General features: G+C 41.3%; 1 protein-coding gene and 1 pseudogene across 2 annotated transcripts in view; one reads left to right on the forward strand and one right to left on the reverse strand.

The window, feature by feature from the left end:
• NALF1 (NALCN channel auxiliary factor 1) overlaps window positions 1–12,619 on the forward strand; it is a 338,047-nt gene that overhangs the window by 222,960 nt on the left and 102,468 nt on the right. The window lies entirely within an intron of this gene.
• LOC144327426 (uncharacterized) lies at window positions 8,631–11,162 on the reverse strand (annotated as a pseudogene).

A 12,619-nucleotide genomic window follows, 5' to 3' on the forward strand; every position in this document is an offset into this window, starting at 1 on the left:
AGGTTCAAAAAGCGTGCTAGAGAAGTGTTATGCACTGAGTTGAATAGGATCCAAAATGCAGCAGTCTGATTGGTCCTAGAACAATAGGACCCAGACTGCAGCAGTCTGATTGGTCCACAGGAGCCACCCAATCCAGCTCCAGGTGGAAGTGAATCCACAACCTGATTGGCCTACGGGAGAATCCCGAAATTAGCCAATCACGTGCGGCCCATTGTGTAAATAATGTATATAAAGCAGACATTCTGGGAGAACTTCCATTCCTCCTCACCACTATGAGCTGAATAAAGAGCATGAAATCCACTCTCGACTCCGAGTATATTTCAAGAGGCTTACACATAGGAGGAGGTGGGTGGAGCCAGTGGGCAACCCCCCCAAAAAAAAGTTTTTTTAAAAAAGAACAAAACACAACCAGTAAGTAGTTGGGTCAAGGAAGAGAGAGAGAGGTTAAGGAGATGCTGCGATCTGACTCAGACAGTTTTGAGATTCTGAGGTTCAGGAAGAAGAGGAGGAGGTTATTTTTCTAGATTGGCTTGAGTTATTCTATTCCACCATGCCCATTAGAAGGGAAAATCAAGGACAGAACTTGTGAAAGAAATGAAAGGGAGGTCCAGGAAGGCCTAATTAACAAGTCCTTTTGCCCCACCAGAAATAATCCGGCTCTACCAATTTGATTCACTCAGTTGGTGAGGAAGGAGAGAATCGCATCAGTGTTAATTACTATGGATAAACTCGAACCTCCCACAAGCTTCTAATCACATCTAACTTTAAACTAGATAGCATGACCTGGGCAATTACAGCACATCGGGCAATCAGGCTGTTGGAAACACACGAGACTATATCTTAACTGTAAGGGTTGTTTGTTTAGGGTACAGTAGCAGAAAATAAAACAGATGTTTTGCTTTCTGAGAATAGCTTTGGCAAAACAGGCAAAAAGCTTGCACCCACTCTGAAGCAGTGCGAAGGAATCCCTAGTTGAGCAGATGCATTGCCGTACAAAGATGCAGAATGTAGGCTTCCCCATGCACAGATTGTAGTGGGGGCGATGACTGCCTTCTCAAGGTGGATCATCTAAGGAAATGGAGAAGAGGGACAGGAATTAAGGGTGGGGGTGGAAAGACAAATTCAGTTTGATTCGCATTTTCATGCAAACCTACCTAATTTGCTCTCCTTGAAAAAATAACACAAACCAAAACACAGCTAACCTTTGAGGTTACAAATTTTGTGATGCAGTTATGCAGCCTCCCCCCCCCCCAAAAAAAGTGCATATTGGTGGGAGTATACACAAAACATACATATATTATGAAAATAACATGTAGAATGTTAGGGGAAATTGCTTGCAAAAACATGCTCTAAAATACTGATGAATTTTCAGGAGATCTTTTTTCCAATGCTGTCTGAAAGATACATGTTTGAACATTTGGAGAACTATTTGGACATATGTGGACTTGTCATAAAAACTGGTGCATGTTTAAGTCAGAATAGATGGATTGTTGTTATTGATGGTGTTTCTTTTTTCTTTTTGTTATATTCACAAACGATACAGATGATACAGATACAGATACAGATACAGATACAGATATATAGATACAGTGGTACCTTGGTTTACAACCATAATCCGTTCCGGAGGTCCGTTCATAAACCAAAACAGGTTGTAACTCAAGGTGTGCTTTCGCCAATGGGGCCTCCAAATTTTTTTTGTTTGTAATCCAAAAGAAAAAGAAAAAAAGATAAAGGGTTGTAATCCAAAAAAGTTCATTAACCGGGACACGCACTTCCGGGTTTGACAAGTTTGTAATCCAAAACGTATGCAAACCAGACTGCTCGCAAACCAAGGTACCACTTTGCTGAAAACTAATGCAGAAATATCATGAACTGAAGAATGGGAAAATGAGAAATTTAGAAATATCAAAGATTTGTCTATCCATAAAAGGTATCACCCCAGGAACAAAGACATTTTCCAGGATGGAAAGGATGGAGTTAATTTACCTAAGTTTGCTATACTTTCCCACTTTATGTACAACCTACCTTTCTTCCATTCTTGGCTTCAGCATGCATCATGACAAGTTGGCTATTGAATTGTCACTGGTTTCAATCCTGTTGATGAAATAAAACCAAAGGAACACTCATTTATTATTAATCACAATACAGTGGTACCTCGGGTTACAGACACTTCAGGTTACAGACGCTTCAGGATACAGACGCTTCAGGTTACAGACACTTCAGGTTACAGACTCTGCTAACCCAGAAATAGTACCTCGGGTTAAGAACTTTGCTTCAGGATGAGAACAGAAATTGCGTGGCGGCGGCGCAGCAGCAGCGGGAGGCCCCATTAGCTAAAGTGGTGCTTCAGGTTAAGAACAGTTTCAGGTTAAGAATGGACCTCCAGAACGAATTAAGTTCTTAACCTGAGGTACCACTGTACTGAATTGGTTAGTGCACAAGAAAAGGCTTGTGCTTAAAGTAGTAACCGTGCGTCTTTGCATTTCCCCAGTAAACATGTTTTCCCTGAACGTCCAAGGATGATAACAATTTAATCTTTAGGTTGCTGTTTTCAATGGAACACCTCGCAGATTAGAGGCATTTCCATTGACAATAGGATTTAAACGTTTAATCCACCACAGCTCCCACACCACCATGGGATGCTGCCAACTGCGTCCAAATTCGCAGCTCTATAAATTATCAGTTTCTGGATTTGTGTCAGACCACTGGATTGCTCATTAATCCATGTGAAAAACAAATCTCTTTCCACCCCCACCCCCCAGATTGGGCTACTTGCATGCTAGCAGTGTGCATGCATGAAACTTAATAATTAAAAATGCAATAAGAGCTTAACAATATAGCTAGTATTTCATAGGGATACAGAGAATATTTTCCATGATTTCAGGTAGCACATTTGAGGCCGCCAAGTAATTTGCCAAAATAGATTCATCATACACCTTGCTTTGATGCTGTGCTTCTTCTGGTGCCATTTTCATGTTCCTTTTTTCTTTTTCTTTTTGCCTTCAACTGTCCTCAGCATCAGGACCTAACTGCACAATATGTTAATCATGTGGTTTGGCCTTAAATGCATGCTATTTCTTTCAGAAATAGTATGGGCACCCTGATAAAGACCAGCCCCCTAGCACGGGGCTAGAGTGCTTTAACCCATTACCACATTCTGTGCTGTGTTAGAAACTCAGATATATAAGCTAGGCTCCTAATGGCTCCTTAAACCAGGGTTATAGTCGCCAAAACAGAATGCCTCATTGCCATTTTGTGGCCTTTTTGGTCCCTGAAATTCATTCTGTTTGTGTAGATAAAATATAATGGATGTGTTGCTAGTGTGTGAAAACAGTCCAGATCCAAGGAACCTCTGGCATGCACCTCCAGATGGTAGAGACATCAGGTGCTATCCTGGCGCCTGAGCAGCTTCACATGGTCGCAAGTGGCCGATAAAAGGTAAAGGGACCCCTGACCATTAGGTCCAGTCGTGACCAACTCTGGGGTTGTGGCGCTCATCTCGCTTTACTGGCCGAGGGAGCCGACATACAGCTTCCGGCTCATGTATCCAGCATGACTAAGCCGCTTCTGGTGAACCAGAGCAGCACACGGAAACAGCGTTTACCTTCCCGCCGGAGCAGTACCTATTTATCTACTTGCACTTTGATGTGCTTTCGAACTGCTAGGTTGGCAGGATAGCCAGGTGCAAAATGCACCTGGAACCTGGTGAATTTAAAAGACTGATTTTGTGGCCCTTCACCTTCTCTTTACATAGGTTTCTCTCTCTCTCTCTCTCTCTCTCTCTCTCTCTCTCTCTCTCTCTCCTCTCTTTCTCTCCCTCTCTCTTTTTGTGTGTGTAAGCTACCATTCACACCAATCCATGAGTGTCTGTGACATCATCAACAATATCCACATTTCCTTGGACTAAGCCACAGTGTTCAACAACTGAAGCTGGAGAAGACAGTATGGACAAGGGAGTGGGGTGGGGATGGCATATCAAACAACAGAATTGTGAATCTGATTGCAGTGAGTGCTGAAAGTGAAAAATTGCTTCAAATGGAATTTGTAACAACAAAAAGTTTGAGAGGGTGCATTGTACCCCTGCGCCTTGGATGTGCAGAAATCAGCAGATGAATTTTTGTGTGTCATGGAACTAAGTCACAAATAGCCGTAGTTTAAACTGACATTAAAGAAAGAGCCACAGGGATTAATTCACAATTTTAGAATCCTTCATTGGGAGGGCTTGGGGATTGCTCAGGTAATGAGTGCTGAAAGGAAGGAACAGTCTTATTATTTCATGTGTTATATGGCTCAGCCTTAGTTTTTTTAATGATGGACAGGATTCTGGCTTAGTCATGCTTACAGTAGATCCATTTTTCCCCCATTGGGTCTCCTGTTCTTAGTCAGAATACTAAGTCCTGTACATAGTTGGCACTATCTGTGATTTTCCCCCAGGTCGCTAAAGCTGAAATCCTAACAATATCTACTCAGAAATACCGGCACATCCAACTGAATTAAATGGGGTTTACTCACAGGTTAATTGAGTAAGGATTGTGGCCTAAGAAATAAAAGAAACAAGTGTACTTCAACTAGCTTAAAAGGAAATAATAATAATAATAATAATAATAATAATAATAATAATAATAATAATAATTTATTATTTGTACCCCGCCCATCTGGCTGGGTTTCCCCAGCCACTCTGGGCGGCTTCCATAGAAACCAAAAATACACTAAAATATAACAGATTAAAAACTTCCCTGAACAGGGCTGCCTTAAGATGTAAGATGTCTTCTGAAATCTTCTGAAATCCTAGAGTACTTTCACTAGGAAGAGTTAAACTTCACATATTTTTAACTTGATTAGAGGCTTAGGAGGTGTTAATTAGAATGAACTAGGTAATTAAACATAATTACTTTTTTAAGGTCTTAAAAGAACATTTTGACAAGTGTATGACATTCTGTTTGTAAAAGAAAGAAGTAATAAAAAACTTTCAAACATTTAGAAAGCAACTATGTAATCTCCCAATCCAAAAGGTATTAGCAGAGTAGTTTGGTAATGGATTTTTCTCTTTTACATATTACCATGAACTGAGCATGCACAGTTTTGGGTCTGGAGATTGTTGTCTTGAAGTAGGGGAATTCCGCTAGATTCATTAACAGCTTGCAACTAAGTGCTGGTAAGTAACCATAAATTTTGTCCCTTATACATTGACATAAACTTCATTTGTATATGTCAAGGGTGATCAGATTCATAGACTAGCAATGTATTTGTACCTGTAAGTACATGCAGTTTATCACATAGGGATTAGAAAAAACCACATTTGTTGAGATACAGCATAATTGTTCTGCATGGTATTACACTCTCTCTTGGGGGGGGGGTCATATTGGCAGTTTGCGGGTACACCTAGAATTGTATTGGACTTGGACTTTCAGATTTCTACTACTTCTGCTTGCTTTAACTTGTTCAAACGCTTTCATTATACGGTAATTTTCTGGCTCTGTTATCGCAATGTGGTCTTGTGGGGATGCCCTGGAAGACTGTTCAGAAGCTGTAGCTGGTCCAGGTTTGCTTGCTTAACCTTTGGAGCAGTATTAATGCCAAAACAACTCAACTGGTTACTAATAAGGTTCCAGTCAAAATTTCAGGCTATCACACGGATGCCTATTGCACACCAGAGGTGTTATCCAACTAAATCGTTCTGCTGGTGCAAGGACTTCTAGCTGCACGGTGGAACTTTTCCACCTTCTCCTCTCTTTGTGCACCATTGCATGGCCCCTAAATCTGTTCTAGGCTTCTCTCCAACTCTCTGGAGCAGATTCTGGGTTTGCACAGGGAGCAGAGAAGGCAAGGAAGTTGCACTGCAAAGTCCTCCTGCTAGCAGAGCTGTTTAGTAGAATATTGCCTATGCTTCCATTCTTATTGTGTTTGAGATCAGTTCTTCACCAGACTTTCAGTAGCTGTTTTCCCTATGTTGTTGCACTATTTCCCCTATTCTTTAAAGCTGCATGTGTGGGTCTCTTGATGTTGTAGGATACTCTTGGTGCTGAAAATCCTGGCTTATAAATTGAAACCCAAAGCCACATGCATCATTAGAGCATTCCCAGCCATTAATGCAGTTTTGTGCATAAGCCACAGCAGAGGAGCCAATGGGAGTACTTGGTAAAAATATTCCAGTTGGCCTTCATCTTAGGCGGGGGTTCATTTCTAAAGGCAATGCAACAGTTGTGTATACCCAAAGCCATGTTACCCTTGGAGCCACCCTGTGGCTAGCCAGCTGTTGGTGGTGGGCAGAGGGCATCCCTACCAGTCCCAGAGTTGGCATGCTGAGTAGGCCTTACCTGTGAAGCACAGCTGACAACTTCAAAGGTATTTTTTGCACCAGGTCCACTTGGGGTTACCTGGCACAAAAGTAACTGTTAAGCTCTCAGCCTTCCTTCTTGAGCAAGGCCATTTCAGCACACCAGCTCTGGGAGTGTTAGGGATGCTCTTTGGAGATTTTACAGGAGAATCCAATTTCCTGAAAGATCTCACGAGAGCATCCCATGTATGGTTGAAATAGCACAAGGAAGCATGGGTAAGATGCAGGCACACTCTGTTTCTCTTGATACATGCAGACCTCTGTTTGGAGAACTGCTTATTAGTTGCATCCTAGATCATAGACAGCCTGGGGCACAATTTTTCAAGACAGTCTAGCTCCCACTTGAAGTCAGTAGGACTGAAATTGGTTTAAATCTTGGCACTCCACAGTTGCGGCTTGTAAACAAAATCTCTCTAATCTGGCAGCAACAAATGATCTCTCTAATGATATGTTTGTTATCGTTACTGCCGGGGAGGATGCTTTTATACTATATTTAGTAAAGCAAATATTTTTCCTAAACTTTTCTGCACATAAACACTGATTGGCAGCAATTTGCAAGTAGTGCAGCTTTTGTATATCCAGTGCCATGGGTTAGATTAAATGCTTCTACAGGCAAGCAACCTTATTAAAATGTGTGTTCTGTCTCATTAACTATTGTTCTCACCAGACTCTGTCTGGGCTTGCTACATGCTTAATGCGTGCAAATCTCAAACCACCAAATACTGATAAATGAGGATCTAGAAGGGGGAAAAACAGTAATAAGGACATCCAGTGACACTCTATAACATAACCCATAGAGCAGATTCAGGTGCACTGAAAGACCTTGTTGGGTTCTACACTGACTTCAATGAGAAAATTTGTGTAATTAGTGAATGAATCCTTTATTCAATACTAACTTAACATTAGCTAGCCAGGTTCTCAAGCTGGAGAACTCCAAATTACCTGCAGGATGATTGTGGGCTGAACATTTAGGACAGGGCAAGTTTGCTATCCTCTAATATGAACTTGGTTTTCACCTTAATACAATACAGACGTCCACCCACACATGAAGCTATCTTCCATTCACTTTTAAAGGATGACAACAAATTAGCAAACACAAAGCTGACATTGAAGTACCACACCCTCTGCTGCTGTGTGCTGACCCAGCAGCAAAGAAAGCAACAGAGTTTTGATTTCAGTTACCCAGAATTCCTGCATAAAATACTTCCTTAAGCAAATGTATTTGGGGACAAAGTTAAGTAAAGCAAGCAAGATGTATCTGCCTATTTCTGTGCCCCTTTCCCATGTCTTAAGTCATAGGTCCATTATACCCCTCAAACCCCCCTTTTGGGTCTTTTGTATTTTAATTAGCACAACAAACTTGTATGTAAACTGTATACGTCCTAAACGTATTTTATATGCATTCTTTCCCTATAGCATGCATTTCTGCATGCTTTCAATAATAAAAGAATTGTCATGTTTCCCCTTTAAAATGCACATTTTTGAACTAAAATCACATAGCAAGATTTGGAGAAATGCACAATCTGATTGAAAGCTGCACTCCCAAGAGACTTGCCCATATCTATATATCCAGTTTACAAAACATACCTTTTCTTCATGCAAAGCTTCCAAGAAAAATAATGGAAACTAAAGAACATGCAGACTACTGTCACAAACGCACAAAAGTAGCAGGAAGAAAACCAGAAAGATTTGAGACCCAAAAATAACATTGTTGCCCATAACATGGGGCTGAAATCCTGGTTATCACATTGAAATCTTCCTTAGGTTTGAATGGTAAATTGCTGTGATACCTATGTATTCTACTACTTTCTGTTAAGGTAAACGAGAGAAAAGTTTGATACTAATTGCTGGATCACATTTCACAGCTTGCCACAATTTTAAGAGGTTTGCGGTTACATATTCCTTGTTCAACTTTAAAAACCAAAGTGGGGTGTGATCGTCTATCACATCATGTTGATTTTTAATCTTAAGAGAACCAACATATGAATTACAATACTGCTTTTGAAAGCAACCACCATGAAGTTTGATCCCCTGCAGTATTCACCAATGACAACCCACCGAATGAATAGAATATAACTGGTAGAGTTGCTAAATCCCCAACTCCCTTAGAAAATGACTCAGGACAACATACCAGCTTATAAGACAAAAGAAACACTAACTCATCAGATGTGTACAATATTTTTTTTTTAATGATAACTGCATAAATGAAGAAGAAACCTATTTCTAGCAAAAATTAAATTAAATAGCATAACCTCAAAAAGAAGAAGAAAAATACAATTTATACCAAGAAATTTTAACAATTCAGTCTCTGTCGTATGTTTCTAGATTTTCCATTTTCAAATTTTCACTTTTTGAAAACTGGTACAGTATTCCCTCTGTCATGTCTCCAAGAGAATCTGGCCTTCTCTGGGACTTCCAGAGCCAGTGCTGGCAGAGAGACACTTTCCATGTTGGGAAGCTCCAAGTCTACCTCTTTATGTGGAACTTCCTCTTCTGCAATTTCCTCCCAGTCACCATAAGACTTGGCTATCTGAGATGCTGCCCAAGATGTTTCCTGCAGAACAGCTGCTTCAGCCTCTTGACCAGTGCTTTCCTGTTTCACTTCTTCTTGCCATTTCCCCATAAGGCCTGAACTTTTTGGCACCTGCAAGGCTTTCCCTCTACTTCTTCATCACTTTCTGTTTTCCTCCAGAATTTTCTTTTTTGGCTTTCATAGTTGGTTTTTACTTCTCACTATCCCAGCATCTGATTTGGCTTCCTTTGAATCCAATCCTTGACTGTCTTCAGAATGGTTTTCAGTGTGACTCTCCTTTGAACGAGACACAAAATTATCAGGGTGCTTTCAGATTGATGCTCGTGTTTCTGTATTGTAGTACAGTGGTACCTCAGGTTACATACGCTTCAGGTTACATACGCTTCAGGTTACAGACTCCGCTAACCCAGAAATAGTACCTCGGGTTAAGAACTTTGCTTCAGGATGAGAACAGAAATCGTGCAGCAGTGGTGTGGCAGCAGCAGGAGGCCCCATTAGCTAAAGTGGTGCTTCAGGTTAAGAGCAGTTTCAGGTTAAGAACGGACCTCCAGAACGAATTAAGTTCTTAACCCGAGGTACCACTGTAATAGGTGTGACCATCTTCACTTGTTCCTCCCATCCACTGTACTGTCTTTTGGAGTTCCTGAAGGTTGTCTTGAAATCATTCAGGTTTCTTCCACAGTTGTTGTCCAGATATAGTGTTGCAGTAATACACATAGCCTTCGGGGGGGGGGGGGGAAATCCTCACATCCACTTCTTTGTTTCATCTGTTGATGTTTTTGTGCGGTCTCTCTTGCTCTTTGTCATCCTTTTCTTTATTTTCTTCCGGCTTTTTTGGTGCTGAGCCTTTAATTAAAATGAAATGTAACAAAAGACAGATCACCATTGTGTTTATCTGGGTTAAAGGAGGAAGCAAATGTGCAAAAGGAAGTTGTCATCACTCATTTGTTGCCACCCAGGGCAGCACCCTGCCTCACATTCCTTCAGAAGCCACATGAAGTTTTTCTTCATTCTTAGTGGTATCTAGTGACATCTATTAAAAATCTGTTGCCCTGTTTTCCACACAGATGCATAAATAAATAAGTAAATAGTTTTCATAATGGGTGCATTACTCTGTTAAATATATTGGCCCGTATGCACATTCCGGATGTCATTTTTCATTTCGCGTTTCTCCTATTTTATGAGAGTCCTCCCTACTGTGTTTTAGTGTTGCCTTAACTTTCTGTTTTAACTAGATTTTGTATCATTCATGCATCAATGATACAAATGCACTTTTGGAAGGAGACGGTAAACTGTGGGAATAAAAGATAATGAGAAGCAGAGCAGTAGGGAAGTAGAAGAATGGTTTTGAAGTACCCTTCTTAACATCCGTGAAGCCTTGCAGAATTCCCCCTGGTTCTTGTTACCACACTTCTGCATTTACAGAATGTTTCTGATGTTTATTTTTCCCTCCATCTCACTGAGTAGATTCAGTGAACTATTGTTTGGATCCAGACCAAGTTAGTTCTCCACTACAGTTTCCATGGAAGTCAGTGGAACTCAAGTTAGCAGTGGCTAACTTTTTACATTGATTTGAATGGGATCCTAAGGGTGACATATTTGGGCTGGCTTTAACTCAGTAAAATGCAACATGGCCCACAAGTTCTTCCTTTCTCATTCAACATTTGGCCTGAGCTATCACACGGGTGGCGCTGTGGGTTAAACCACAGAGCCTAGGACTTGCCGATTAGAAGGTTGGCGGTTCGAATACCCGTGGCGGGGTGAACTCCCGTTGCTCGGTCCCTGTTCCTGCCAACCTAGCAGTTCGAAAGCATGTCAAAGTGCAAGTAGATAAATAGGTACCGCTCTGGCGGGAAGGTAAACGGCATTTCCGTGCACTGCTCTGGTTCGCCAGAAGCGGCTTAGTCATGCTGGCCATATGACCCGGAAGCTGTACGCCGGCTCCCTCGGCCAATAAAGCAAGATGAGCACCGCAACCCCAGAGTCGGTCACGACTGGACCTAATGGTCAGGGGTCCCTTTACCTTTACCTGTCAATGGACTTGTGAACTGAATTCAATATTTGCTTGCAATTGGTTCTTCAATGGAGAACACGCAGACAGGCTAGCATGCCTGGGTAATATGTTGTCAGCTTAATTTGTATTTAATGTAGTTTATTTACATTAGAAGTGTTAAAGGAAGGGCTTGCACCTACATGTGCTTCATTTCTCACTGATGATGCTAACGGCAAGTAGGTGTTAATTGCTTGAAAAACAGGGACATCAAGAATAATCTGTGCTAGCATCACCCACATGGCTGACTCTCCTGTGCGGTAAAGAACACTGACCCAAAACAACAACAACAAAGCAAAAAGAAAATTTGCTTTGTTTCTTACATGGCAATTTTTGTTGATATATAGTATATGACTAAAACACTGTTCGTTCAAAAGAGTTTGGGGAAAATACAACTGCTCACATACGTTAATATGTTTATTTATTTTTTGCTTCAAGCTAAGGTAATAAAAGGGACATGGGAGGCGCTGTGGGTTAAACCACAGAGCCTAGGACTTGCCGATCAGAAGGTCGGCAGTTCAAATCCCCACAATGGGGTGAGCTCCCATTGCTTGGTCCCTGCTCCTGCCAACCTAGCAGTTCGAAAGCATGTCAAAGTGCAAGTAGATAAATAGATACCGCTCCGGTGGGAAGGTAAACGGCATTTCTGTGCACTACTCTGGTTTGCCAGAAGTGGCTTAGTCATGCTGGCCACATGACCCGGAAGCTGTATGCTGGCTCCCTCGGCCAATAAAGCGAGATGAGCGCTACCACCCCAGAGTCGGTCATGACTGGAACTAATGGTCAGGGGTCCCTTTACCTTTAAGGTAATAAAATTTGCAATTGCAGGAACCATTCTTTAGTCCAGGGGTCAGCAAACATTTTCAGCAGGGGGCTAGTCCACTGTTCCTCAGACCTTGTGGGGGCCAGACTATATTTTTTTTTGGGGGGGGGAGAAATAAATGAATTCCTATGCCCCATAATTAACCCAGAGATGCATTTTAAAGAAAAGCACACATTCTACTCATGTAAAAACACCAGGCAGGCCCCACAAATAACCCAGAGATGCATTTTATATAAAAGGACACATTCTACTCATGTAAAGAAACGCTGATTCCTGGACCGTCCATGGGCCGGATTGAGAAGGCGATTGGGCCGGATCCGGCCCCCGGGCCTTAGTTTGCCTACCCATGCTCTAGTCCTTGTGTTTCTAAAAACTCTCAATCAGTGCAAATTTCCATCCCTTTTCAAAAGATGTGAAGGGTCTAGAGGCACGCCTCTCAAAAACAAAAGTATTTAATGTTAATGCATAGTTTTCTGAAATCTTGATGTTTAGAGCGTTAGATTTATATACTGCAGGAGATTTATATGATTTGGGCACAATCCTGCACTTGAAGGTTTGTATGAATTTTTTTTTAATGCTGGTTTGCAGTGATGTGAGGAAGTAGCTAGGACAGGCTCAGCCTCTGATCTAGGTGGATTATGTACAAAGTCCAGAAGTAGAGATATACTTGTATTTAAAGTGAGGGTTCTAGAAGATATGAGTGATGAAAGCCCTTGAGTTGGAGAACAACTCTTTCTAAATCACAAATATCGATTCAGTCTGCTGCTGGTAGTTTTGAAAATTTGCATATTTTTTTTAACTCGTTATTCAGAATTTTAAGTTTGTTTTATGCTCTTACTCGTTTAGTCTTTTCATAATCTTATTTTGCCTTTTGTG

The sequence above is a fragment of the Podarcis muralis genome, chromosome 4, assembly GCF_964188315.1.
Source record: "Podarcis muralis chromosome 4, rPodMur119.hap1.1, whole genome shotgun sequence".
In the NCBI taxonomy this organism is placed as follows: domain Eukaryota; kingdom Metazoa; phylum Chordata; class Lepidosauria; order Squamata; family Lacertidae; genus Podarcis; species Podarcis muralis.